Source organism: Narcine bancroftii, chromosome 4 (assembly GCF_036971445.1).
Source record: "Narcine bancroftii isolate sNarBan1 chromosome 4, sNarBan1.hap1, whole genome shotgun sequence".
NCBI lineage: Eukaryota > Metazoa > Chordata > Chondrichthyes > Torpediniformes > Narcinidae > Narcine > Narcine bancroftii.
In genome coordinates, this window is record NC_091472.1 from 245,242,519 (window position 1) to 245,268,762 (window position 26,244).

Here is a 26,244-nt window from a genome sequence, read left to right on the forward strand (position 1 = left end):
TCCACATTGACTCTCTGTCCCTTTTAAAATCTTGAACACTTCCATCTAATCCCTCCTCAATCTTCTACGCTCCAGAGAAAAAAAATCCCCAGGCTGCTCAACCTTTCTCTGTAACTCAAACCCTGACATCCTGTCAACATTCTCGTGAACCTTCTTTGCATTATCTCTATTTTGTTTATAACTTTCCTATAATTTGGTGACCAAAACTGTACACAGTACTCCAAATTTGGCCTCACCAATGCTTTGTACAATTTCATCATAACCTCCCTACTCTTGAATTCAATACTCCGATTTATGAAGGCCAACATTCCAAATGCCTTCTTCACCACTCTATCTACCTGAGTATCAACTTTGAGGCTATTTACCATCACTCCTAAATCCCTTTGTTGCTCTGCACTCCTCAATTGTCTACCATTCAATGTATATGATCTATTTAGATTTGCCTTTCCAAAATGCAACACTTCACACTTATCTGTATTAAATTCCATCAGCTTACTTATCCAATTCACCACCCCTTCTTCCAGATCATTAATATATATAACAAACAATAGTGGACCCAGGACCGATCCCTGATGAATTCCACTAGTCACCGGCCTCCAATTGGACAAACAATTTTCTACCAGTACTCTCTGACACCTCCCATCCAACCATTGCTGAATCCATTTCACTACCTCCATATTTATACCTCTTGTCTCCACCTTTTTTCCTAACCTCCTGTGGGGAACTTTGTCAAAAGCTTTACTAAAGTCTAAATAGACAACATCCACAGCCTTCCCTTCATCAATCTTTTTTGTAACCCCCTTGAAAAACTCTATAAGGTTTGTTAAGCATGATCTACCCCTGACAAAACCATGCTGACTACTACCTATCAATCCCTGTTCTTCCAAAAATTTGTAAATGCCATCCCTCAGAACACTTTCCATCAACTTACCCACCACAGACGTCAGACTCACAGGTCTACAATTTCCAGGCTTACATTTGGACCCTTTCTTAAACAATGGAACAACATGAGCCACCCTCCAATCCTCTGACACTACCCCCGTGACCAGTGACATCCTAAATATCTCTGTTAATGGCCCCACTATCTGTACACTAGTTTCCCTGAGTGTCCTTGGGGATACATTGTCTGGACCCAGAGATTTGTCTACCTTTATCTTTTTTAACACTGCCATCATTACCTCTTCAGTTATCCTTATATGATTCATGACCTCCCCACTATTTTTCTTTACTTCAACTGGTTCAATATTTTTTTCCCTAGTGAATACCGAGGCAAAGAAATCATTTAAAATTTCCCCCATCTCCTCTGACTTTTCACTCAGCCTACCCTCCCTATCTACAAGGGGTACAATTTTATCCCTCACTAATCTTTTACTTTTAATGTATCTATAGAACCCCTTTGGATTTATTCTTACTCTGCCTGCCAAAGCCTCTTCATGCCTCTTTTTGGCCTTTCTAATTTCTTTAAGATTTTTTCTGCACTCCTTGTAGTCCTCTTTCAATTTTTCATCACCCTGCTGTTGATACCTCTTGTGCACCTCCCTCTTTCTCCTAACCAAATTTCTAATATCTCTCGAAAACCAAGGCTCTCTATGACTTCCAGCCTTTCCTTTATCCTCACTGGGACATATCTACTCAGTACTCTCAAAATTTCTTCTTTGAATATTCTCCATTTTTCATTTACATCCTTTCCTGAAAAAATCATGTCCCACTCAATACTCCCCAAAGCCATTCTCATTCCTTCGAAATTTGCTTTTCTCCAATCCAGAACCTCAACTTTAGGCCCTTCTTTGCTCTTCCCTAAAACTAATAGAGTTGTGATCACTAGACCCAATTTGTTCTCCAACATTAACCTCAGACACCTGTCCTATCTCGTTCCCTAACAGGAGATCCAGTATTACACCGACCCGAGTCAGTTCCTCTACATATTGATTAAGAAAACTATCTTGCACACATTTGACAAACTCTAGCCATCCAGCCCTCTTACTGTATGGATATCCCAATCAATGTGAGGGAAGTTAAAATCTCCCATGATCACTACCTTATGTTTATTACACATATATGCTAACTCCTTACAAATTTGTTCTTCCAATTTTCTTGGCCCATTTGGTGGTCTATAATATACTCCTATTAGTATCCTCATGCCTCCTCGACCCCTCAATTCCATCCAAACAGCCTCACTGGACGATCCCTCTAAAGCACACATGTCAAACTCTGCCCCGCGGGCCAAATTTGGCCCGCGATATAATTTTATTTGGCCCGCAAGATCATTTCAAAAATGTATTAGAGGTGGCCCGCTGGCCGCTGCGCCAGTATAGCGCATGCACAGTAATACTACAAATCCCAGAATGCATTGGCGTAAGCCCGCTAATCGCCCCCACCTCCTCTGTTTACGTTGCAGGGTCTCACCGTGGACTCTGGTTTTGGGGCCTGGCCGGTGTCAGGGGAAGCCAAGGCCGCTTCCCAGCGCCCGGAACCAGAGGCCTCGGGCCTGACCTCACCAGGACCGTTGCCCACTCCCCCTCCCTGCCGCAGGCCGATCCGCGACTCACGGTGACGGGGCTGCTGATCCGCCGAGATGCCGCCCTGCAGCGAGAGCCGATGCCCCCGCACTGTCGTTGTCCAACCCGATCGCCCACAAACCCCGCCCTCCCGCACACAGGCCTGAGTAAGTATTATGAACTTTAATCTCAGGATAAAACGATCTTCCAATAGTTTCATGTCACAGTGATAAATATATTCCTGGTTAAAAATGGTCCTGCACCTGGATACAAGCTCATTAGGCATAAAACTTGAAAAGTGTGTAAATCAAAGGATATCTGTACCAATGGAAAAAAGGGCATGGCAAATAACCCTGCTAGAGTTCATGCCCACAATCAGTCACCCATTTGATTGTTTCAGGAATCATGTTATTCTCCCACATTCTTAATAGCCCTCAGATTTTACTATTCGACAGCACACTAGCAACATTTGACAAATCCTCTATAGAGAAATATTATTTATTGAATATTTTATTTCTCATTTGTTAATGCTTCTGGAAAGAGTTTATCCAAAACTATTATTAAACATTTATTTTAATAAGAAAAAGTTTAACATTACGTATGTTGAAAGAAGAGAAAACATGCAGATGTTGTTGAAAATTTTCAATAAATATTTAGTTCGGCCCTCGACTTAGTCCAAGTTTTTAATTTTGGCCCTCCGTGAATTTGAGTTTGACACCCCTGCTCTAAAGCATCCTGCCACCTCATGGCAGTAATGTCCTCCTTAACAAGCAGAGCAACTCCTCCCACTTTTTTTACCCCCAGTTCTATCACATCTAAAACATTTGTATTCTGGAATATTTAGTTGCCAGTCCTGACCCTCCTGTAACCAGGTCTCACTAATTGCCACAACATCATGATTCCAAGTGCCAATCCATGCTCGAAGCTCATCTACCTTGTTCACTATGCTTCTTGCATTAAAGTACACGCCTTTCAGAGAATGACCCTCACATATATTCCCTATTCTACCTTTTACCTTAACCTCCATCCTTCCTTTGTTATCTTTATCATTCTTAACTAGGTGGCCATGCACCCTAGACACTGCTCGCAAACTCTGCTCCCCACCCCCCTGCCAAACTAGTTTAAACCCTCTCCCACGGCTCTAGCAAATCTGCTTGCCAGGATATTGGTCCCCCTCCAGTTCAAGTGGAGTCCGTCCCTTTTGTACAGGTCCGACTTTCCCCAGAAGAGAACCCAATGATCCAAAAATCTTATCCCCTGCCCCCTGCACCAGCTCTTTAGCCACGCATTCATCCTCCACATCCTCCTATTACTACCCTCTCTAGCGCGTGGCACCGGCAGCAATCCAGAGATTACTACCTTAGAGGTCCTGTTTTTTAACTTCCTGCCTAATTCTATGTATTCCTGTTTCAGGACCTCATTCCCACTTCTAAGTCATTGGTCCCCAGATGGACCACGACTTCTGGCTGCTCACCTTCCCCTTGCAGAATTCTGTGAAATCGATCAGAGACATCCCTGATGGAGGCAACAGACCAACCTGGATCCCCGATCTCATCCAACAAACCTATCTGCCCCTCTGACAAGTGAGTCCCCAACCACAATTACCCTGTTCTTATCCCTCCTTCCCTTCTGAGCCTCAGGGGCAGCCCCTGTGCCAGAGACCTGACCCCCATGACTCGTCCCTGGTAGGCTGCTCCCCCCAGCAGTATCCAATGCCGAATACATGTTGCTGAGGGGCACTTCCACAGGGGTACTCTGCACTGGCACTCTCCCTCATTTCCTTACAGTCACCCAATTCCCTGACTCCTGCCTTCTAGGGGTGACTTTCTCCCTGTAACTCCTCTCTATCACTGCCTCTGCTTCCCTTATGATCCTCAGTTCATCCAATTGCAACTCAAGCTCCCTAACACGGTCGCTCATGAGTTGCAATTGGATGCACCTTTTGCAGGTGTAGTCGTCAGGAACAGCTGTATTGTCTCTGACTTCCCACATCCCACAATTGGAGCATTTGACTACCCCAGCTGACTCCATTACCTCCTTTCTCAATGTATATAGGTTATTTGAAAAGAAAAACTAAACAAATAATACTAAAAGACTAACCAAAAAGGACACCTTACCACACAGGGAGCTCCTTCTTACCGAAGTCCCTCGAGCCAAAATCCCAATTCTCCACTCCTTCACTGCCCCACTCCTCACTGGCCACTCCCTCCCCTTTCACTCCTTTTATTGGCCCCTTGACCAATTAACCCCGTCATTTTCACCAAGCTCCTCCTCCTCCGACTCCCAGCCTGACTCTCTCCAAGCTCCTCCTCCTCCGACTCCCAGCCGAACCAAGTAGGCCCAAGCCCCGGTAAGCCTCTGACTTAAATAGCTTATCTTCTCGTCACTTTCACCAAGCTCCTCCTCCTCCGACTCACAGCCCGACTCTCTCCGGGCTCCTCCTCCTCCGACTCCCAGCCGAATCAAATAGGCCCAAGCCCCGGTAAGCCCCTGACTTAAATAGCTTACCTTCTTGTCACTTTCACCAAGCTCCTCCTCCTCCGACTCACAGCCCGACTCTCTCCGAGCTCCTCCTCCGACTCCCAGCTGAACCAAGTTCTGATGCCGAGGAGGACCCAGGGCAGTTTGTCCGTTCAACTGAGGCCTGTGAAGCGAGCCTTGAGAGCCGATTTCAGGTGGCGATGGAATCTCTCTACCAGACTGTTTGCCTGTGGGCGCTAGGCTGTGGCGTGGTGGAGTTTAAGCCCCCAGAAGGCTCACTAGTTGCGACCAGAGAGCGGAGGTGAACTGGGTGCCTCTGTCGCTGGTGATATGAGCTGGGACTCTGAATCTGGCTACCCAGTGGCTGACTAAAGTCCTGGCACACATCTCTGCAGATGCCTCTCTGATGGGAATGGCTTCTGGCCATCTCGTGGTGCAGTCGATGACTGTGAGCAGGTAGCGTGCTTCCCTGGACACTGGCAGGGGGCCTACGACGTCAACATAGATGTTCTGGAACCTCCGCACTGCCAGGTTGAACCACTGGATCAGGGCCTATGTATGCAGGTGGACCTTGAAGGCCTGGCATTTGGGGCAGCTTCTTGCCATTTCGGCCACCTCCTTTTTGAGCCCATGCCGTACAAATTGCTCTGCCACCATACGCACTGATGTCTTCACCGAGGGTTGGGCTAGGCCATGGACCAGGCTGAAGGCTTTCAATCTCCACTGCGGTGTTGATTGTCGGCCGGGAGAGCACGTCTGCCACGACATTGTCTTTGCCCGCTCTGTGCCAGATGTGAGTCGTGGACTCTGACACATAGGAGAGGTGGCATTGCTAGTGAGCCGACCACGGGTCTTTGGCCATTGCGAGTGCCTGTGTGAGGGGTTTGTGGTCTGTGAACACCGTGAATGGCCTGCCCTCCAGGAAATACCGGAAGTGCCGGATGGCCAGGTACAGCGCCAGGAGCTCCCGGTCGAAAGCGTTGTACTTGAGCTCTGGTGGATGAAGCTGTTTGCTAAAAAAGGCCAGTGGGCTCCACTGTCCGTTAAACAATTGTTCAAGTATTACCCCTATAGCCATGGCTGAGGCGTCCACCGAGAGTGCAGTGTGTGCCTCCGGGTGTGGGTGCACCAGTAGAGTTGTGTTGGCAAGGGCATCTTTCGTTTCTGTAAAAGCGCTCTCTGCCTTCTCCAATCAGGCCAGGACCTTATCCTTCGCGGTGATCAAAGCGAACAACTCCGCATGATGCAGACGGCACCTGGGATGAATTGATGATAAATGTTTACCATCTCTATGAATTCCTGCAGGCCCTTGAAGGTGGTGGGTTTGGGGAACTGCTGGATGGCTGTGACCTTTTCTGGTGCTGGGGCAGCCCCTGCTGCCGAGATGGTGTGTCCTAGGAACTGCAGCATCTGCTTGCCGAACTGGCACTTGGCCAGCACTTGGCCATGTTGACTGTGAGGCCGAATTCTGCCAGGCGGACAAACGTGGTGCGGAGGTGGGCCTTGTGTTCCTCGTGGTCGCGGCTGGTGATAAGGATATCGTCAAGGTAAATAAACACAAAGTCCAAGTCCCTACCCACTGCGTCCATGAGGGGCTGAAAAGTCTGGCCCGTGTTTTTGAGCTCAAGGTGCTGTCCTGGGTAAACTTGTACCTCTCACTTTGTTCGTTTTAGATTGGTCACAGTGTTTGAGCTACCGAAAGAAAATAGACACACACGCCAAGAGCACTTCAGTTTATACAAATCTTTATTACAAATTCTAAAGCTGATATCAAGCTACAATATGCAAGCCCTGAACTGGTCCCAACTGCAGAAGCGAGGCAACGACCGCACACTTGTAGTAGGTTGTCAGCTTCTCGACCTCGCCCGACCGGGACGTTGGCTGGACTCTAGAAGTTCTTCTTACTGAGAGATGTTGCCACCTCTTGGAGAGTCTCAAACTTCAGCAGCGGGACCATGGCTTGTATTACCCAAAAATTCCTTACTCAAGCACCTATTCCCAGCACAAAAAGAAAGATAAGTGAGCAAGCTAGCATGCCTAGGCTTCTATCAAATAACACAACTTTCTAGCTTATCATTTTGAATACAATGGTTTATTTTGCATCAAGGTTAGGTCTCTGCTTGAAAGACTGTGACCAAAACAAGCAAGAAGATTAAATGTTCTTGGTACACAGATGTCTTTTTATCAGATAACTACATCTCTGGGCCCCATGGTGGAATTTAGCTTGTCTGCTGAGTCTCAAGCAGGTTACTGATTCTTATCCTTGCAGGAGCAAAAACATGGTTTAAATCCTCCAATATAGGTGCATGCGCAGGAATTCAAAAAGGCCGAAGGGGGTGATGATCGCCGTTTTACCAATGTCCTTGGGGTGGACTGGAATCTGATGATAGCCCCTCATCAGGTAGATTTTGGAGAAGACTTGGGCGCCATAGAGGTTAGCTGTAAAGTCTTGGATGTGGGGAATCGGGTACCTGTCCGGTGTGGTCGCGTCGTTCAGGCGGCGATAGTCCCCGCATAGTCTCCAGCCACCAGAGGATTTGGGGATCTTATGGAGGGGGATGCCCAGGCGCTGTCCAAGCGGCGGACGATACCTAATTCCTGCAGGCTAGAGAACTCCTCCCTGGCCAGCTGCAGCTTCTCAGGCGGAAGGCGTCGGGTCTTGGTGTGTAGTGGGGAGCCTTGGGTGGAGATGTGGTGGTATACCCCGTGCTGGGGCAAGGTATCGCTGAACCGGGGCTGCAGGATGGCGGGGAACTCATCCAGTATGCTCAAATTCTCATCCATGGGAGCGTCAGTGGCGGTGATCTCGGGTTTGTAGGCATCCAATGCATCTAGGCGAATCGAGTGGAATGTGCGAGCGTGGACCAGCCTCTTTCATGTCGACTAGCAGGCCATGTGACCTCAGGAAGTCGGCTCCCAACAACTCAGTACCCGCTGAGGCTAGCACAAACTTCCAGCAGAATTTTTCTTTTCCAATCTGGATCTGTGCCCTGCGGGTGCCAAAGGTTTTAATGGTGGAACCGTTGGCTGCCCGCAGGGTGGGACCGTGAGATCGGGTGCATGTCTCGAAGGCGGTGGGGGCCAAGATGCTCAGCTTCGTTCCTCTGTCCACCAGGAAACACTGGCCAGTGGATTTATTGGTTATGTGAAGGAGGCTGTTCACGTGGCTAGCCGTCGCAGCCATGAACGGCGGCTGGCCGGATCGTTTCCCTGTGAGGTACATGGTTGCCTGCACTGACGAGCTTGTGCCCCCAGCACTATGGTAAAAGCACCAGGTTGGATGGTGCTCCTCTGACTTGTGCTTGGGGGGAGGGGGCTGTGGCCGGCTGGTTCCTGGATGAGTGATCTGACTGAGGGCAGCTTCATTCTCCCTCTTGGAATTAGGAGACAGCAGCCAATGGGTGATGGGCAGAGACGTGAGTCTCTCCTCAAGCTCCAGTGAAAATAATCCAAATTTGTCCACCTTCTCCTCATAACTCATGCCCTTTAATCCAGACAACACACTGGCAAATTTCCTCTTTATACATTACAAAGCCTTAACGTCCTTCCCATAACAGTACATTCCAACTGTGGGAGTCGGAGGGTTGATAGTAAATGTCAGTTAATACTTTGTCTCCTGACGTGGAGAATGAGAGGTTCAGAAAAGGGAAAGATAGCTCAGAAAAGGGAAAGATAGCAAAATAAGTAAGAATCTTGTATTTTAATGAGAAATTCCATTTAATCTCAACTCAAGAGGGTAAAAACCCAATCTCTAATTGCTTGACATAGGACAAGCATGCCTCTTTGGACTTGATCTTGGCTGCATTCGCTCCATGCTAAGTCTATCCTTGTTGATGGCATTGAAATTTTCTTCTTTTGAATCAACATTGTGAAATGTTTTCAGATCAGCAAACTATCTGAAAGATGGTTTATAAATGAAAGTCTGTCCTTGTATCACATCTCTTGTGGCTAGCTGCAGCTTTAATATACCAAGGTTAAACTATGTACGGTGAGATACTGTGCAGAACTTCCTTTAAATAGACCTCGGGCAGATGCGTTACTGGTTTAGAGGAACAATTGTGACTCATTGCACAGTGACATCAGCGAGTGTGCAATAACACAGAGCAGTGCTACATTATCTTCCTTGCTTCAGAATGTGTCAAGGCCAATTATTTCAGTGAAGACTTTCATAGTTATTTGAAGGATGTTATTTTATGGGTTGATACCGAAGAATGGTTCCAGCTTACTCAGAGTGGAATTCCTCAAAAGGTCATTTTTTAAAGCCAGTGTGGGTGAATTTCATTTTCAGTGAGAGAAATTTGAGCAAACAATATAGTGCAAGATTATGATTTCGATCCTCTGTCATTATTTGTGTTTTGTTTGTTTTGGATCTGACTGAATTGCAGATACATTTTGGACTAGTCATGGGAAGAGGTTGGATAGGCTGGGTATCTGTTCCCCAGAGCAGAGGGATCCAAGGGGTGACCAGGGAGAATACAAGAAGCCTAGATATTTTTTCCCCATGGTAGCTGTATGAAAAGGATATAGGTTTAAAGTGGGAGGAAGGAGCTTTAAGGAAGAAATGATGGAAAAATTTCTCGAAGAGTGGTTGGTAACCAGTAACTCACAGCCAAAGGAGGCCGTTGAGTCAGAGACAATCAATACATTAAAGAGACTTTTCGACTGACAATTAAATAACTAAGTAAGAGAAGAATATGGACAGTGTGGGCAAATGGGATTTGTGGAGATGGGGAGAAAGGTTGGTTTGTTTCTGTGACTCCATGTTTAATGTAATGTTAGGTATGCAGTATGGTAATTTAGACAAATCGTTTTTTTCTCCATTCAAAGGGATTTTGTCTTTGTCTTCGATGTAAGGAGGCTGAATTAATCTTTAAAGTGTACCACTTAATGCTTTAATTGTCACTTACAGTGTCTTCCTGTGGAGATCAGTGGAATTCAAGGTCAAAGCCTTCTAAAAATGATCTATTGCAGTAACTATATGAAATAGATTAAAAAAGCATTTGGTCAATGCATTCACTAATTTTATTGATCATATTGCTGTGATTCTTTGTGTCCTAACGTGCCCAATTTCTGAATTTTTGTGAGAATTTTGTGTCCTTAATTATAACTTCTTCATATCTTTTGGAATTTGAAGGATCTTTTTAAGCAGTAATTATTATTTCTGTTGCAATTCACAATAAGCATCCACCTCATTATAACTGGAGGTTTGGCATTAGGTTTAACAAATTGAATTAACAGCCCCCTGTGTGAGTATAATGTTAATTTCGCTCGATTCGGAGAGTAGGAACTAATCATGTCCAATAGAATAATGTTCAAATGATCTTGGATAATGCAACAAAGTAGAAAGTGCATAAAATTATCACAATAATCTGACAATAAATAACAATTCAATATGTTCAGTAAATGTATCCACATCGTATCCTGGTTTTGGCCTTGGCAGCATTGAATGAAGCACAGATAATCTGCCTTTTATATCCAGCTTCTTGTTTCATTGATGACCTAGTTCAGCTGTTTTCAACCTTTTTATGGCGAAGCCACCCTTCGGACTCTGCTCAAAGTTTATGGGACCCCTTCCCTGTGAAGCAGTCAAGTTTAGTTGGTTTCTTCAGTACTCCTTTCCTACTGACTATATAAAAAAAACCATAATATTTTATGATTTCAGTCTATGGCACCCCTCTTAAATGTGCTCTGGCCTCTGTTGAGAGAAGCTGGCATAGTCAGTTGAGGGAAGGGAAAATAGTAAAAATGGAATGATGGCATTAAAAGTATTTGTCCAGAAGATTAAGGAGAAATAAATCTGAAGAAGAAATTGTCAATCAAATGTGCCTCTTCCTCCTTCTTGCCATTTCCTAATTTCTTCCTAATTTCTGACTCAAAAACACATGCATCGCCTTCTTCAGTGGCTTTGCCTGGAGACATTGCATTAAAATGAAAATCAAAAACTGCAGTTGCCTGCTTAAAAAAAAATTGGTTGCTCTCCCAGCAGACCTGGGAGAGTGAGGAGTGGAGACACAACACTGCCCCACTGGGTCTAACTATCCAGTCCTAATGCCGATGGCTCCATACAGGATTGAAACGGCCCATTAAAGGAGCTGATGGAAGTTTTTAAAAAAAATCCTGCAACCTTGGGGGTCTGTCCCCAAGATGGCAGTGCCTGTGCTGGGCTGCATGCCAAGAGTCATCGTAGATTCCAGGAGAGCAGCGGACTAGCACAGGGCACCAGGCAGAGGGAGTATACCCTCGCTCACCCATCACCTTTGAAGAAGCACAGGTGATGACACAACAGGACAATGACCGTGGCAGTGGACCAGTGAGGGGCTCAGTGGCTGAAGAATCCACACAGGCTGCAGGCTGTTGGCAACGTGTATTTAAAGGACCCAGACTGGTTGTAGGCTGCTGAAGACTGGCTTATGGGAACCAAGCTACCAGATCTGGGTTTTGAGAGGGTGCTGAGGGCAAGACAGGCTCCTGAAGAGCCTCAGGCACTGAAATCTTCCCGATCATATCAGAGGTTTGGATCTGGAGTTCGGTTTGTCATTGGTTTGAACTGGCTACAGAGGCTGTGGAAACACTGGAGACAAATCCACAGACCTCAATGACTCTGAAGGACTCTCTTCTGCTTCTCTTCTCCTATTCCTCAGGACACTGGCAATAATCATGACGACTCTTTGCCTTATGGCAGACAAATGTTGAAGCATATCATATATATTACATTTTTTATGTATTAATATGTGATAATACAAGGAACATTTGAACCTATGAAATAAAAAAAAAATGCAGGAAGCACTCAGCGGCTCAGGCAGCATTGATTGGGGGGTGGGGGGAAAAGAATCAGAGCTGACGTTTCAGATTAAAGATGCTGTGTTTCATGGAATGGGGAAAAAAGATAACCAGCCAGTTTTAAGTTGTAGCAGGGTTTGGGGGAGGAATAGATGGTATTAGGGAATATTTCTGATGGGATGAGGCTGTGGGCTCACCTATTGAGGAAGCCAGCTACTTGATGGAGTAGTGAGAGCTGTTGGAGAGAGAAAACAACTAGGCGCAAAAGCTGTAAAATTCAGGTGTAGAAATAGAGGAAAATTATAGGAAAAAACTTATTTCTGGAAATTAAATAAAAACAAAATGCTGTCAATATTCTGGTTTTTCAGCTTTATTTGAGGAAAGGGAATCAGATTCAGTGTTTTGGGTTGATGATATTTTGTCAGAAAAGGAGAAATAAGTGAGTTTTAATTTAGTTTTGATCTATTTCGTGCACCTCTGATCTTGCCCAGATGAAAAGAGTGGTCCTCGATTTCTTTCCGTGTCACTATGCAGTAGTTAGTGGATCATCCTTCACAGTTTTTTGACATTTTCAACATGATTCCTCTCCCTTTCCAGCATTCTGAAGGGATCTTTCCCTTCATGAGTTTGTGGTTTGCTCTTCCTTCTCCACCAACTGCTCCCTTCTCACTGAACTGCAAGAGATGTCCTCTTATCTCTTTCCTTTATTCAAAGACCCAAACAGTGCTTCTAGGAGATTCAGCAACTGATCTGCACTTTTACCCATGCAGTTCATGGCATTTGGTGCCACAATGTGGTTTCTACATGGAGAATGCAAACTATCATGAAGCATTTCAAGAGGTTGGTCATGGCTCAAGTCCACCAGCCACCCTCTACCCACACTAACATGTCCAGGACTGATACCATCTTCCTGCTCCTACAGTTAGCCTTGGAACTCCTGGACAACAAGGACAGCTGTGTCAGACTATGCACAAATGCACCAAATAAATGTTGTCGAACTCCATGATCTTGGCATCAGCACCCCTATCTGCAAATGGATCTTTGACTTTCTATTCAACTGGCTGCAATCAGTGAGGATTGGAGATGGTGCCTCCATGATTATCCTCAACACCGGGGTCCCACAAGACTGTGCACATATCCTCATACTATACACCCTGTACATCAATGACTGAGTGGGCAAATGCTGCTCCAACTCTCTCTGTAGATGATACCTCTGTCGTAGGCAGGATCTCCAACGAGGATGAATTTGAGTACAGAAGGGAGATGTAGGGATTAGTGATTTGGTGCCAAGGCAACAACCATTCCCTCAATGTCAGTAAGACCATAGAGCTAGTTATAGACCTCTGGAGAAGGGGCGGAGCTCACCCTAGTCCGGACCACCGGTTCTGAGATGGAAATAGTAGACAGCTTGAAGTTTCCAGGAGTAAGCATCTCCAGTGTTTGCCCACCTATGTCAATACATTGCACCAGAAAAATACTTCCCCAGCATCACTTAACAGCTCTGGGTACATCATTGAAAGTCTCCTCTCCAGCACTATCATTGTGTGGTACAGGAATTGGTCTGCCCAAGTCTGCAAGAAACTGCAGAGGGTTATGAACATGGCTCAGACTAATATATGTCCCCCCACCCCCCCACAATTAACTCCATCTATAAAGCAGCCAACATATTAAAAGACAAATCCCACCTGGCTACGCTCTCTTCAAAACCCCCACCACCACCCACCCACCAACCAACCTAAAGATTCATGAGTATAAAATCCTGCTCCACCAAATTCAGGGACGGTTTATTTCCTGTATTTCCTGTATTTATCACACTCCTAAATGAGTTGTTTTTGCTCCATTACGTCTGATCTCTCTGTAACTGCACATCTGTGATGTGTGAGATGTCCAGCTGAATTGCTTGCAAACAAACATTTTTACTGTGCTTTGCTGTATATGCCAATTAACCTAAATCTAATCTTGAGATTGAGAGACCATTTTGCCTGTAGTCCACAGGGTCAACCTGAGCTTGTATTTAATTCTCACTTTAATTCTCCATCCTGCTCTTGCAATGACCTTTCGGTATCCTCCTGGTTTGTTCTAATGAAGTTTGATGTAATCCTTAGGAACAGCATCTCACTTTGTGTTGGGGAATGTTGCACCCTCTGGACCCGGTATTGAATTGAACAGTTTCAGATAACTGAGGCCTTCCCTGTCTACATCAGAACTGGCCAATTCATGTTAGCTCTTCGTCATACTAATATCTCTGGTTTTACACTCTACCCTGACACTGTACATGTCTCACCTGCTTTTCGCACCTTTCTACATCCCTTTTTGCTATCACCAAGGCAATCCTGGCATCACTCTTTGAGAGGTATTCCTTTCCCCTTGTCTGCACCTTAAAACTAACTAATTTTTTTTTCTCCAGATGACTGGTTTTTGATTTTCAACATTAATGGTTTCTCTTTGCACAAATTTTTAAAGAATTGCTGAGCGTGTCTACCATCTTCTGTTTTGATTCTATCTATAAAACCATATTATTTTCATTGTTTGCTCCTAAATTGTCATACCCACACTCCTGTTCGGCTCCGAATCATGGGTCCTCTACCGGCATCACCTACGGCTCCTAGAACGCTTCCACCAGCGTTGTCTCCGCTCCATCCTCAACATCCATTGGAGCGCTTTCATCCCTAACGTCGAAGTACTCGAGATGGCAGATGTCGACAGCATCGAGTCCACGCTGCGGAAGATCCAGCTGCGCTGGGTGGGTCACGTCTCCAGAATGGAGGACCATCGCCTTCCCAAGATCGTGTTATATGGCGAGCTCTCCACTGGCCACCGTGACAGAGGTGCACCAAAGAAAAGGTACAAGGACTGCCTAAAGAAATCTCTTGGTGCCTGCCACATTGACCACCGCCAGTGGGCTGATATCGCCTCAAACCGTGCATCTTGGCGCCTCACAATTTGGCGGGCAGCAACCTCCTTTGAAGAAGACCGCAGAGCCCACCTCACTGACAAAAGGCAAAGGAGGAAAAACCCAACCCCAACCAACCAATTTTCCCCTGCAGCCGCTGCAACCGTGTCTGCCTGTCCCGCATCGGACTGGTCAGCCACAAACGAGCCTGCAGCTGACGTGGACTTTTACCCCCTCCATAAATCGTCGTCCGCGAAGCCAAGCCAAAGAAATATTAATTGATTTCTCTGACTTTCCAATATCAATTTCTTTAATTTTCAGTCATTATGAAAATTTCTGTTGGGAGTACTTATCCTTCTAAATGACCCCGACTGCATTATTATTTTCTCATAACTTAAAATTAACCCGTTTGCAGTAAGTTATTGTGCTTCCTTCCAAACTTTGGAAGGACAGCAATCTTCCTGTGGATCAATAACCAGAAATGCAACCAGAACAACAGATGGAATTTCACAGATGTCTGCAATAACACCATTTTGCCTATATTTCCTTTTGATTGCATTGGAAGGGGAATAATATCTTCAATTGCAGTTCTGAAAGATTTATGCACTCCAATTTCTGGATTCATTATCGAAGGGCAGTATTTAAACTTTTTTTTTAACAACATGGATCCCACTTGTACAGCTTTCTGCTCCCTGTTTTGTGTTTAATTATATCTGACTGGTATAGATCTAGCCACTATTAAGAAACATTCGACTGTTTTTCTTTTTCTTGCTTTCAAGTTTGAGTGAAGTATGCAATGTTGAAGATTTTGCTTTCTGTGTCTAAAGTCTTTAATGTACAGAAGGCTCGGAGAGATCCAAATACTGATCCTTTTGGTTATGCACGTGTGCATTTAAGATGAGTTTCCATTTATTTGGTTCCTTGTCCTGATTTTGCTCCAGAATCCAACTCAATGCCTGTGATCTCTGACTCAGTTGTGTATCTTCCTCCTTCAAATAGTTAGATATTACATTCCTTTATATAATTTTTTTTAGACAAACCGCACAGTAACAGGCCCTTCTGACCAATGCGACGGTGCTTTCAAAATACTCCTATGAACCTGGCATTTTGAAGGGTGGGAGGAAGCTGGAGCACCTGAAGGAAACTGATGCAGGCACGGGGAGAACGTACAAACTCCTTACAGACAGTGTCGGATTTGGACCCAGGATTTGCTGTAATTGGGTTGCCCTAACTGTTATGCTAACTTGCCGCCCCTTTCTTGATTTAAAATTTTTTTTTTATTTTTGTGGGGTTTTTTCCCCAAAAAATATACATAGTAACATTTTAAATGTACAATATATTAAACATTTTCTCATAAACACAACAAAAACCAAACAGTCCCTCCTTCCCTCCCTCCCTCCCCACTTCCATACATACAGATCCGTTCACTGTCAGAGCTTACATATATTTTAAGTATTTAGAGTTGGGGAAACTGTTTTTGTATATATGATAGTTACTTTTATACCCCTTTTTGATCCTTTTTATTACTGTATCTGGGCCCCAATGTGGTCCAGGTATGGCTGCCGCCAGACCTTTACAAAAGTGTCATATTTATTCTTTAAGTTATCTGTGATTTTTTTTTTCCCATACGTATACAGCTGTTCATTTCCACAGTCCATTGTGCTTTAAGTAGAGGGGAGTCAGACTTCCAAGTGATCGCGATTCATTTTTTCACTACTGCCAGTGCTATTTTTATAAATGAGATTTGATATTTGGTCAACTGAACTCCAATACGCATGTGCCAACATTTGCTATTTAACCCAGCCTGTGAACCCAGGGACGCTGACTAACAAGATAATTGCGCATATTTTGACTCTTACATGCCCTGTATCCCTGTTATAGTTTGTCAAATATAACATAAACTGTATACATTTAATATTTTTTTCTTATTTTTAAAAAAATGTGGTTGTACGTACAGATGGAAGTGTAAGTTGCGAGTCGGGGAGTACCTGTATCTCAAATTGTCAGCCTGATCTTTGCCCCATTTTGCTCTTGGGCTCAAATGCCACATAGTTCTGGCAACATAATATGGGTGGTGCAATGCAAAGATGTGCTGGAATTTACTTCTTAAGAAAGCTGCATGACCTGCTGAGTTTCTCTGAATATTGCACATGACCCCAGCTTCTGCAGACGTTCATGTTTAATCATATGGGTGGTAACTTAAGCAGCTTGAAGGGGAGAAATTTGGCATCAATAATCTGAATCTTTACATTAATGAAGGGAGAAGTCTTGAAGTGTAAAATGAATCCTTCAGCCGGTCCTGCAAATTTAATTTTCGCACATTATGTCAGTACAGTTATCTAATGCTTAAATCAACACATCACGTTGTTTGGCCATTACCACTAGTGGCTTTTAGATGGCAGGCATGTAACAGCACAATCAACAAAATTTGCCGTTACATGGGCAGTATAAACAAGAAAGTGCAAGAATTTGTTGTTAATTCGTGCACCGCGATTCATCCTGCAGGACCCCAAGTACTTTTCGGGGGAATCCTGCAATCTAAGTCGCACCGCAAAACTCACCTAATGAATATGAAGTCCAGCTGATGACTCAGGCCACATTGCTCCACGTAAAAGCACCGGGACTAACATACACAGGAAATTAAGAGGTACAGTGTAAATGACACAAGATGAGTAATTACGTTAATTTATGTTAAATGTTTCACAGATTTTTTTCCAACATTGCTGTCTAAAAAACACTACTGTTACAGCCCGTCCTCTGTGGCACCAGACTGCGATACAGGAAAATTACACTCTTTGATTATTCTGCTTTTGATTAAAATCAAGGTTGTGCATGGTTGTCTTTCCAGGATGGAGGCCTATAACACAACCAGTGGATGTGCTGCAGGGATCAGTGCTGGGTTGATCGATGACTTGCTTGAGAATGTAGGTGGGATGATTAGTAAGTTTGCACATCACACCAACATTGCTGGTATGGTGGACAGTGAAGAAGATGGATATTGTCAGGACTCAGAGGCCTGAGCTACAGGGAGAGGTTGAGCAGGCGAGGGCTTTATTCTTTGGAGTGCTGGAGGATGAGGGGTGATCTCATAGGTGTATATTAAATCATCAGATGAATCGTTCGGATGCGCTGAAACAGTCATTGGCTGAAGTGCCAGTTGATGAAGTAGACAAAGACGATGTGGTCAAACAATAATCATGGCTTTCACCACATTGGCCCAGAGTAGGGAAATCAGTAACCCAAGGACGTGGGTTTAAGGTGAAGGGGGAGAGATTTGACAGGAAGCTGAGGGGAAACCTTTTTTTTATTTTACACAAAGGATGGTGGGTGTATGGAATGGGCTGCAGAGGACATGGTTGAGAAATGTATAATTATAATGTTTAAGAAAAAATGGATAGGATAGGTTTAGAGGGATTTGGACTTGTTCCATCTATCCACTATCGCATATGAAACCTTGCTCCTCAGTTCCTCTTTCAATCTTTTCCCTCTCAGCTTTAACCTATGCCCTCTAGTTTTAGACCCCCTTTACCTGGGAAAAAGACCGTGACCATTCACCTTACCAGCGTTTCTCACATTTTATTTTTTTTTAATATCAGGACATTCTGCAGCCTCCACCTTGTAATTCAAACATCCACTCCCAGTGACAGACTTGTGGATTTTTCCTGCAGCCTCTCTCACTTACTCTCTCTCTTATAGTGACCCAAACTACAAACAATATCTGAGCATTCCAGGTGTGGTCTCATCAGCCCCTTGTACAACTGTAATAACAGATCATCACTCTTGTACTTGATGCCACATCCAATGAAGTCAAGCTTCTTCATCTCACTGTTCTACCTGTTTTTCCACTTTCAAGAAACTATGCACTTGTATCCCAAGGTCTCTCTTCAGTGACGCTCTTCCGGGTCTTACTCTTCATTGCCCTGGTTTAAACTTCACAAAATAATTTTGTGTTTAACATCATAGGGTTATTCAGAATGGAAACAGGCCCTTCAGCCCAACTTACCCCTGCTGAATAAAATGTCCCCACCCACAACTCGTCCCACTTGCCTGCGATTATCCACTTCCATAATTGCCATTCTTCTACCTGTGGAATGTGCTTGGAAAATTCTGGCCCATTTGACAATTGCAAAAATGAAGTAAATAACAGATGAGAAACTACTGATTTAATGTCTTTTTTTTAATTGTAATGCTTCTTGTTCAATGAAATGTTGTTGCTGTAAAGGTGCCATTTTCACTTGGATGCAGGGTACAAAATAACATGCATGCAGTCACACAAAATAGAAGAGTAAGAGTTTAATTGTAGACCATAGAGTGACAATGGAAAAGATCAATTTGTGCATAGCAAGGATAGCTTGAGAGTACTGTTATGAGGTACATTTACAACCCTTTTAGCTGTGGAAAAGGATGGTCTTTGAGTGCATTGGTTCTGATTTTACATTTTTCGACTTTCTCCCCAATGGGAGAAGAGAGTGTGTCCAGGGTGGGGTGAGGCTGACAGGGATCTTTGTGAACAAAAATCTAACAAGTGAAGTGTACTGTGGGAAAATTTGAACTTGACCATTTGGGCAAGAGAGAGAGGAGGCGAAATGAGTATTATCTAAATGGGGAGAGTTTGCAGAGCTCTGAGATGTACCAAATTATAGACATTCTGCAAATGTTGTAGAGCATCAGCAAGACCACATCTGGAGTGCTGTTTACAGAGTTAGTCACTTTATTTCAGTCACAATGTTGGGAGCAGTCCAATGAACTTTTAAAAGGTCAATATTTGGACATGGTGGAGAAAAACAACACAGGGGAATGGATCAGTCTAAGGACAAAGTAGAATTGCAGTCCACAGCATGTTGAGAAAAGCTGACTGGAGCTGTGGGAGGGAAAGAGCAAGGCCCAGAAGATACTGAGGCATGATGGAGATGGTGGAGTATAGGATGCGGAGGGAGAAACTTTGAGAATAGAGGTGAATTGAATGAGAGATCCTGGCTGGGGCTGGTCTGGGATGCCTGGAAGTGGAACTGTAAACCTGGTGAGAGAAGGTGGCAGTGAAGACCAGGATCTGTGTCATTAGGCCTTAGGCTTGGACAAAGATGTAGATTCTTGGAAGTAATGGGGAGGGAATTTCAAAGCTTGTCAGCTGAAACCTTTACTACAAACACTAGTGAGTAAATGACGATATAACTAAATGGCCAAAATTAAGCAACAAACATCTTTTAAAGGTTTGTTTCTTGAGATCAAAGACGCTTCTGAAAAAGGGAGGGGTGAGACGAGTGAGCTGTTCAAAAACCAGCATGAGAAATTTAAAATTACATTTAATCTCTATAATTGTTCATCTGTTTTACAATCTGCAATATCAGTACATTAAATGAAAACCTATAATAGGATGATTCTAATATCTGATTTATACCAAGCAATAATCCGACTTTCATTTTGCATGGTAAATGACATGAATTTTGTGATAGCACTGTCACCCGTTTTAACCATATTACTTTATTTCAAATAGTATGGCAGGTTAAAATTTCACACAGAATTCATGAAAGCTATTCTAGTATTTCTGATTAGCAGTATTTTAAGGGAGAAACGTAGTAGGAACATTAACTTGTATTAACTTTAACTTTTAGAATTTGGTTAGCTTGTATTAACATTAACTTTTAGAATTTGATCAATTTTGCTTTAGATCAGACCATGTAAATGTATACAAATGATGTGGTGATTGATGATAAAGCAAGTTTCAGGTCCATAGCACTTCATCAGATCGATTCTGCTTTACCTGCTGGATATTTCCAGCACTTAAGTTTTATTTCAGATATGTAGCATCTGAAGATTTCTGAAAAAAAATTTCAATTATTCAAATTTTTTTGGATTCAGATGAAGCAAACTTGTTGATTTAGAGCAATGCAAATTTTAAGTAAGATATACATCAATATTTTTACTGAGATAAATAATTTTCTGGTATTTTCTCAAATGTAAGCAATTCTGGCAAACAGGAATCCATGGGGTTCCTTTCCTTTGAGGTACAATGGTATTTCCCATCTCAGTACACCTTGCTTTTCCAGTTACTTAGCACATGTATCTCAAGTAAGGCCATCAGTACGATCATGGTGATGTTGAAGAGGACATCCTCACCGTGTCTCTCTCACCATGCCACAGACCTGTGGTCAATCCTGGCCTTGGGCATTTGCACTTCATCCCTGTGTGGAATTCCTTGGGTGCCCCAGTTCTCATGTCGCAAATACATGTGGGTTGTGTGGTTAAATTAGCCCTTTAAATTTCCCCAAAAGGGCAAGTGAGTGGTAGAATCCAGGGGGTAGTTGATGAGAATGTGGGAAGAATAGAAAATTGGATGAATGTGAATGGGCAACTGATGGTCAGCACAGACTCAGTGGACTGAAGGTCAGTTTCCTTACTTTTTCTCTCCATGACAATGAGATGTCAGTACCCAGATCAGGGAGTAGCTATTGTGTCTGGAACTCATTACTCTAATTAAATGGGGTTAGCTCTGACATATTCTGCCATAAGTATTTTGTCAGAAAGAGAACCCTTTTTGAACTAGCTTTCCCTTCTCCCTCCTTGCTGATCACACCATGCCAGAGGGTTGCATCCTGTCTCTCTCTGGTATTTAAGTTCATTCGTGTAGATCAGTTTGTTTCCCTCTCTGAAGCAATCCATGATTTATTCAGTTTTGGAGTAACAGTCCTCCTTGGTCCTGTGTGTAGCTTCGAGGGTTGGAGTGGTTATGTAGCAACTGTAGTGTGCTAGTTCCATATTGGAGTGAACTTAAGGGTCAAGATTCCACTGACACCAGACCATTCAACTTGTGATACAAGACCCACTCCAGAATGTATTAGGCTGGTTTGATGAACATTGAGTTTCATGTGCTAATTAACTGGAAAAGCAAGGTGTATGGAGATGGGAATATGATTGTACCTCAATGGAAAAGATACTATCCTATTGGCACCTGAAGGCACAAGTCCAGGGCACAGGTGGTCAAGTCACTCCTTGACAGTGATGACATAGAAGAATTCTACAATTCTGGAAAAGCTAGTTGACAACCCAAAGCTCACTGAGAACCAAGAATAGAATGCATTATGGACAGAGAGGCATTCAGCACCCAATGGAAGGAACGTCGTAGATCTCCTCAACTGTGATGGGCGTGAACTCCCCTGACTTCATTTCGCAGCTCGAAGATTCACCAGACTAAAAACAATGCCGAATGCCAGCTAACAAAAAAGGCAAGGTTATAGGAGCAGATGGTATCGCAGTTGATGTCCTAAATCTTGGCACTGAAGAACTTCAGTCACAAATCCACAACTTAATCCTTGTCCTCTCCTGTCTTTGTGATGTCCTCCAGGCCTGCAGTATTCCAGTATCTGCTTCATTCGTTACCGCCTCTTGATCATCCTAGATTTTATTGGTCCATCCTTGGCAGTCTTGAATTCCCACAATTCCTACTCTTATCTTTCTGCCCCTCTTTTGCCCCTTTAAGATGCTCCCTAACTCTAATCTCTTTGACCAAGCTTTTAAGGGTGGCACATTTTGTTGCTAGTGTTTGGGATGTATAATGCTGCATTAAAGGCACCATTTAAGACCCAGCTATCATATTTAATTTTTCTTTCCTCCAGTGCATCTTCATTCCTGCAGCGATTGGCAATTGTTGGGACATTGGTGTTCAGCTGCTATTACTTAAGTGGTGAATAAATGTTGGAACTGGAGATTTTTTATCGTGCATTTGTTTATGTGATCAGTATTAGTCATGTAGCTTTTGATTACATTGCCTTGTTTGGTTTTGTGAAGGAATAGGTTGACAGCAAGGGTGCACAATTCCAGAAAAATCTGATGTTATCTTTATTGCCACAAATTTACCTTCTTCACATCACAACTTCAGTATGTCAGCATTCCCGAAAATGTTAGGGGAAAAAAATGATGTTTGTACATGCTTCCCATAGATGCTGCGTGACCTGCTGAGTTTCTCCAGCACTTTTGTGTACTGAACGAGCTTCTAACAACTGCTGACTTTCATGTTCACTGAAATAGAATGGATGTGATTGGCATAAGAATTAAAAATAATAATATAAGTCAATTTTGTTTTACACAGTGTGTTAGCACCAGAAATGTACTCATTGTAGTGGAAGCAATTTCAGTTGCTGCATTCAAAAGAATGTTTGATAAGTAAGGAAAATCATTTGTGGAACTATGAGAGTTAATTAGATGGATTACTTTTGCATACAGCTGGTACAAACTCGAATAACCCCTATGTGCTATTACTATTCTGTGAGCTAGTTAAATTTTTAATTCATTTTCGTGGGGTGGAGAAAAGATGCCAATGTTACCGGTATAGGAAGGCTTGGAAGTAAGATTCATGAAGATGGAAAACAACTTGCATAAAGCATTTAGAGTTCAGTGAGTTTTAAGTGTAATCAGTGAGTTGGAGTTTGTAAACTTTTTTTTTTACCTAACAAATGCCCTTATCGATGTTTTTGCTTGACTTTTCTGTTTGGGTTCTGTCCTGCATCAATTGCAATTCAGCACCCAATCTGTCACGTCCTTTTTGTCCAATCACTTCATTTCTCATTGATATACTTAAGCTGTTTACCTGCCTCATCTCTGTAGTTATCTCCAATTGGTGCCTGTTGACATAAGTGTGCCTTTGCCTTTTGGTCTCTCCTTCAGCAATGATTGCACAAGCACCATCTGTTGTAGTCCAAACTTTCTGGAACTCCTTTGGTTCATTAAACTTTACCCTATCATGACCATCTGCTTGTTTTCCAATTCTCCTCTTCACAGTATTTTCGACACAAAAGGAACTGCTCGGTTTGCTTTTATTGTCACTTGTTTACCTCATTGAGTGCTCTCAGCTAAATTTGGACTAGTATCAATGTGAAGTAATCTTCTAATTTGGTTCATAGTTTGCAAAATTTCTGTTTCCTAGTATTTTCTGATCCATTCTCATTTCAGAAGTTTTTGCGAAAGCTGCATATATGTTTAAAAATTCAAGCACATTGTCCGTTCTTTTATGTTACCTCCAGAGGTTCTGACCGTGGTACTTCGAGTGTTCCTCAGTATGGAGTTAGTTATAGTCCATCGATAAGTTTACCATATTGTGTGAAATTACCTCTTTGAAATTGATCTGTTACTCTGTTAAATGTGGTGTATGTGCATGTGCAGTGCTTCTCGTTCATTCACCATCAGCACAAGGGTTCAGATTCTCAACCATTAGTTAAAATTCAAAAAGTCAATTTCGATCAGATGTGTATTTCAGATCCTTTTATCAGACTCAACAAATCTTTGGAGTTTCCAGCTGTATAAATGAATGCAAGGCCTGTGACAGTTTGGAAAACACAATGGGTTGAGGAAATCAAATATTAAAGCATAATGTTTGGTAGTTTCCTCTAGCAATTAACAAACAACTCTATTCTGATGTGTGATACTTGTCATTTTTCACCATTTGTGCCACATATATCAGGAAATAAATCATGTTATGACTAGGGGACATGGTTTGAGATTGAAGGGGGAAAATTATAAGGGGAACATGAGGGGAAATTTCTTTACGCAGAGGGTGGTGGGGATGTGGAATGAGCTTCCGGCAGACGTGGTTGAGGCGGGATCATTGGTTACATTTAAGGAAAGACTGGATCGTTACATGGATAGGAGGGGACTAGAGGGTTATGGACCGGGTGCTGGTCAGTGGGACTAGGAGGGTGGGGATTTGTTACGGCATGGACTAGTAGGGCCGAACTGGCCTGTTCTGTGCTGTAAGTGGTTATATGGTTATATGGCTATTAATTTTAATAATCTGGTACGATTTTATATTGTTAAACAGGAACGTCTGCAGATGCTGTGATTGAATACAATACACAAAAGTGCTGGAGAACTTTTGCAGGTCACTCAGCATCTATAGGAAGCAAAGGACCTGCGTCCTCTGTCAAGGTATGAGCAAAAAACAGGCAAATACCTGAATCAAAAGGTGGGCGGAGGAGGGAAGGGGCAGGGGGGACAAGCATAGACCATTGGCGAGGTCATACCTTGAATAAGGGCTCAAGTCTGAAACATCGGTTATGTATATTTTCCTTTGCTATGTAAAGGACACTGTTTGACCCGCATAGTTTCTCCAGCATTGTGTTTTTTTTTACAGCAAGAAATGAATAAGGATTGTGGGACAGAAGAGAAAAAAACTGAGGTGATAGGGGATGAGAAAGCTCTCTGATTGGAGATGGAAGGGGAGAGGAGCTGAAGGATAGACAATAGAGGGATCGAGAAAGAGGGGGAGACAGGGGAAGAGCCTGATGGAAACCTGAGAAGTCAATGTTAATGCCATTTGGTTGTAGAGTGCCTATTCCTCTTCCCCCTTTAGATCCAAGACCACATACTGTATCTCCATCTAAATTCCCTTAAAAGCTTCTCAATGTTTTTCTCTTCTGCCCTCTTTCCCTTTCCTACCTAAGATCTCTTGCCTGTTGGCCTGTGCTCCTCCCCCTGCCTCTTCCCTTCTCTCAAAACCTTTTTTTCAGACACCTACCTGTTTTATCCTCATACCTTGATGAATGGCTCAGGCCCAAAACATTGGTTATACCCCTTTGCTTCCTATAGACACCGAGTAACCTGCTACGTTTCTCCAGCACTTTTGTGTATCGGATGGTTGCATATGTTATTGTAAGTTGTCTTTCTCTGTGCACGTACTTTTGATATCATCAGTAATTGGTTCTTTGTTAAAAAGTACAATTTATTCAAAAATATAACTGAATGAAGAAGAATGGTTGGCTATAAAGTTCTATTAATATTCAACAATTCATTCAGGAGCAAATTGGAGTTAATACTCCAAGGGAGGACAAACCAGAAGGCAGAGTACAGGGTTAATGGTCGGTTACTTAGCACTGTAGATGAACAGAGGGACCTTGGGGTCTAAATCCATAAATCCTGCTGCTCAGGTTAATAATATAGTTTTTTTTTTTAAGTCATCTACCTCCATTGATGATCTTTTTACTGCTGTCATTTCAAATAACCACTAAATTGCTTTATTTGCTTGTGTAAACCATAGATTGAAAGGTTGTAGATATGTAACCTTTCTTTTGGCAATTTAAAAAAGGCCTATTGGATTTTGGGGCTTTATTAATGGGGGAATTAAGCTGAAGAGTTGAGAGCTCATGCAGCAACTCTACAAATCTCTAGTGAGACCACACTTGAAGTATTGTGTTCAGTTGTGGTCCCTTCATTACAGGAAAGATGTGGAAGCTCTGGAGAGGGTGCAGAGGAGATTTACCAGGATGTTGCCTGGTTTGGAAAATTAAGTCTTCTGAGTTAAGGGTTAGCAGAGCTGGGACTTTTCTCTATGGAGCGTAGAGGATGAGAGGAGACTTAATAGAAGTCCACAAGTCTATGGGAGGCATAGATAGGGTGGATAGAAAGTGCCTTTTTCCTGCCTATTGAGTTTTCTAAGGTTCTCTGCCAGGGCAATTCATTTTGGTATATTTTAGCACATTGGTTAGATTGGAAGATGCAGGTGTAATGTGAGTTAGCAATGAAAAAGAATAGTAGTAAATTTCAGGAGTACATAGGCTGGTGAAATGGGCAGATACATAACAGTATTAGAAAATGTGAGTTGGT

General features: G+C 43.2%; 1 protein-coding gene across 3 annotated transcripts in view; it reads left to right on the forward strand.

Moving 5' to 3' along the window:
- Positions 1–26,244, forward strand: part of LOC138761815 (E3 ubiquitin-protein ligase HECW2-like) — a 333,777-nt gene that overhangs the window by 49,478 nt on the left and 258,055 nt on the right. The window contains exon 1 of one of the 3 annotated variants that reach the window (XM_069934588.1): positions 24,469–24,570. The exons of the other annotated variants lie outside the window; for them this stretch is intronic. The gene's annotated coding sequence lies outside the window, so the exon portion shown is untranslated. Of the gene's footprint in view, positions 1–24,468; positions 24,571–26,244 lie in introns of those variants that run through there. 3 annotated transcript variants of the gene reach the window in all.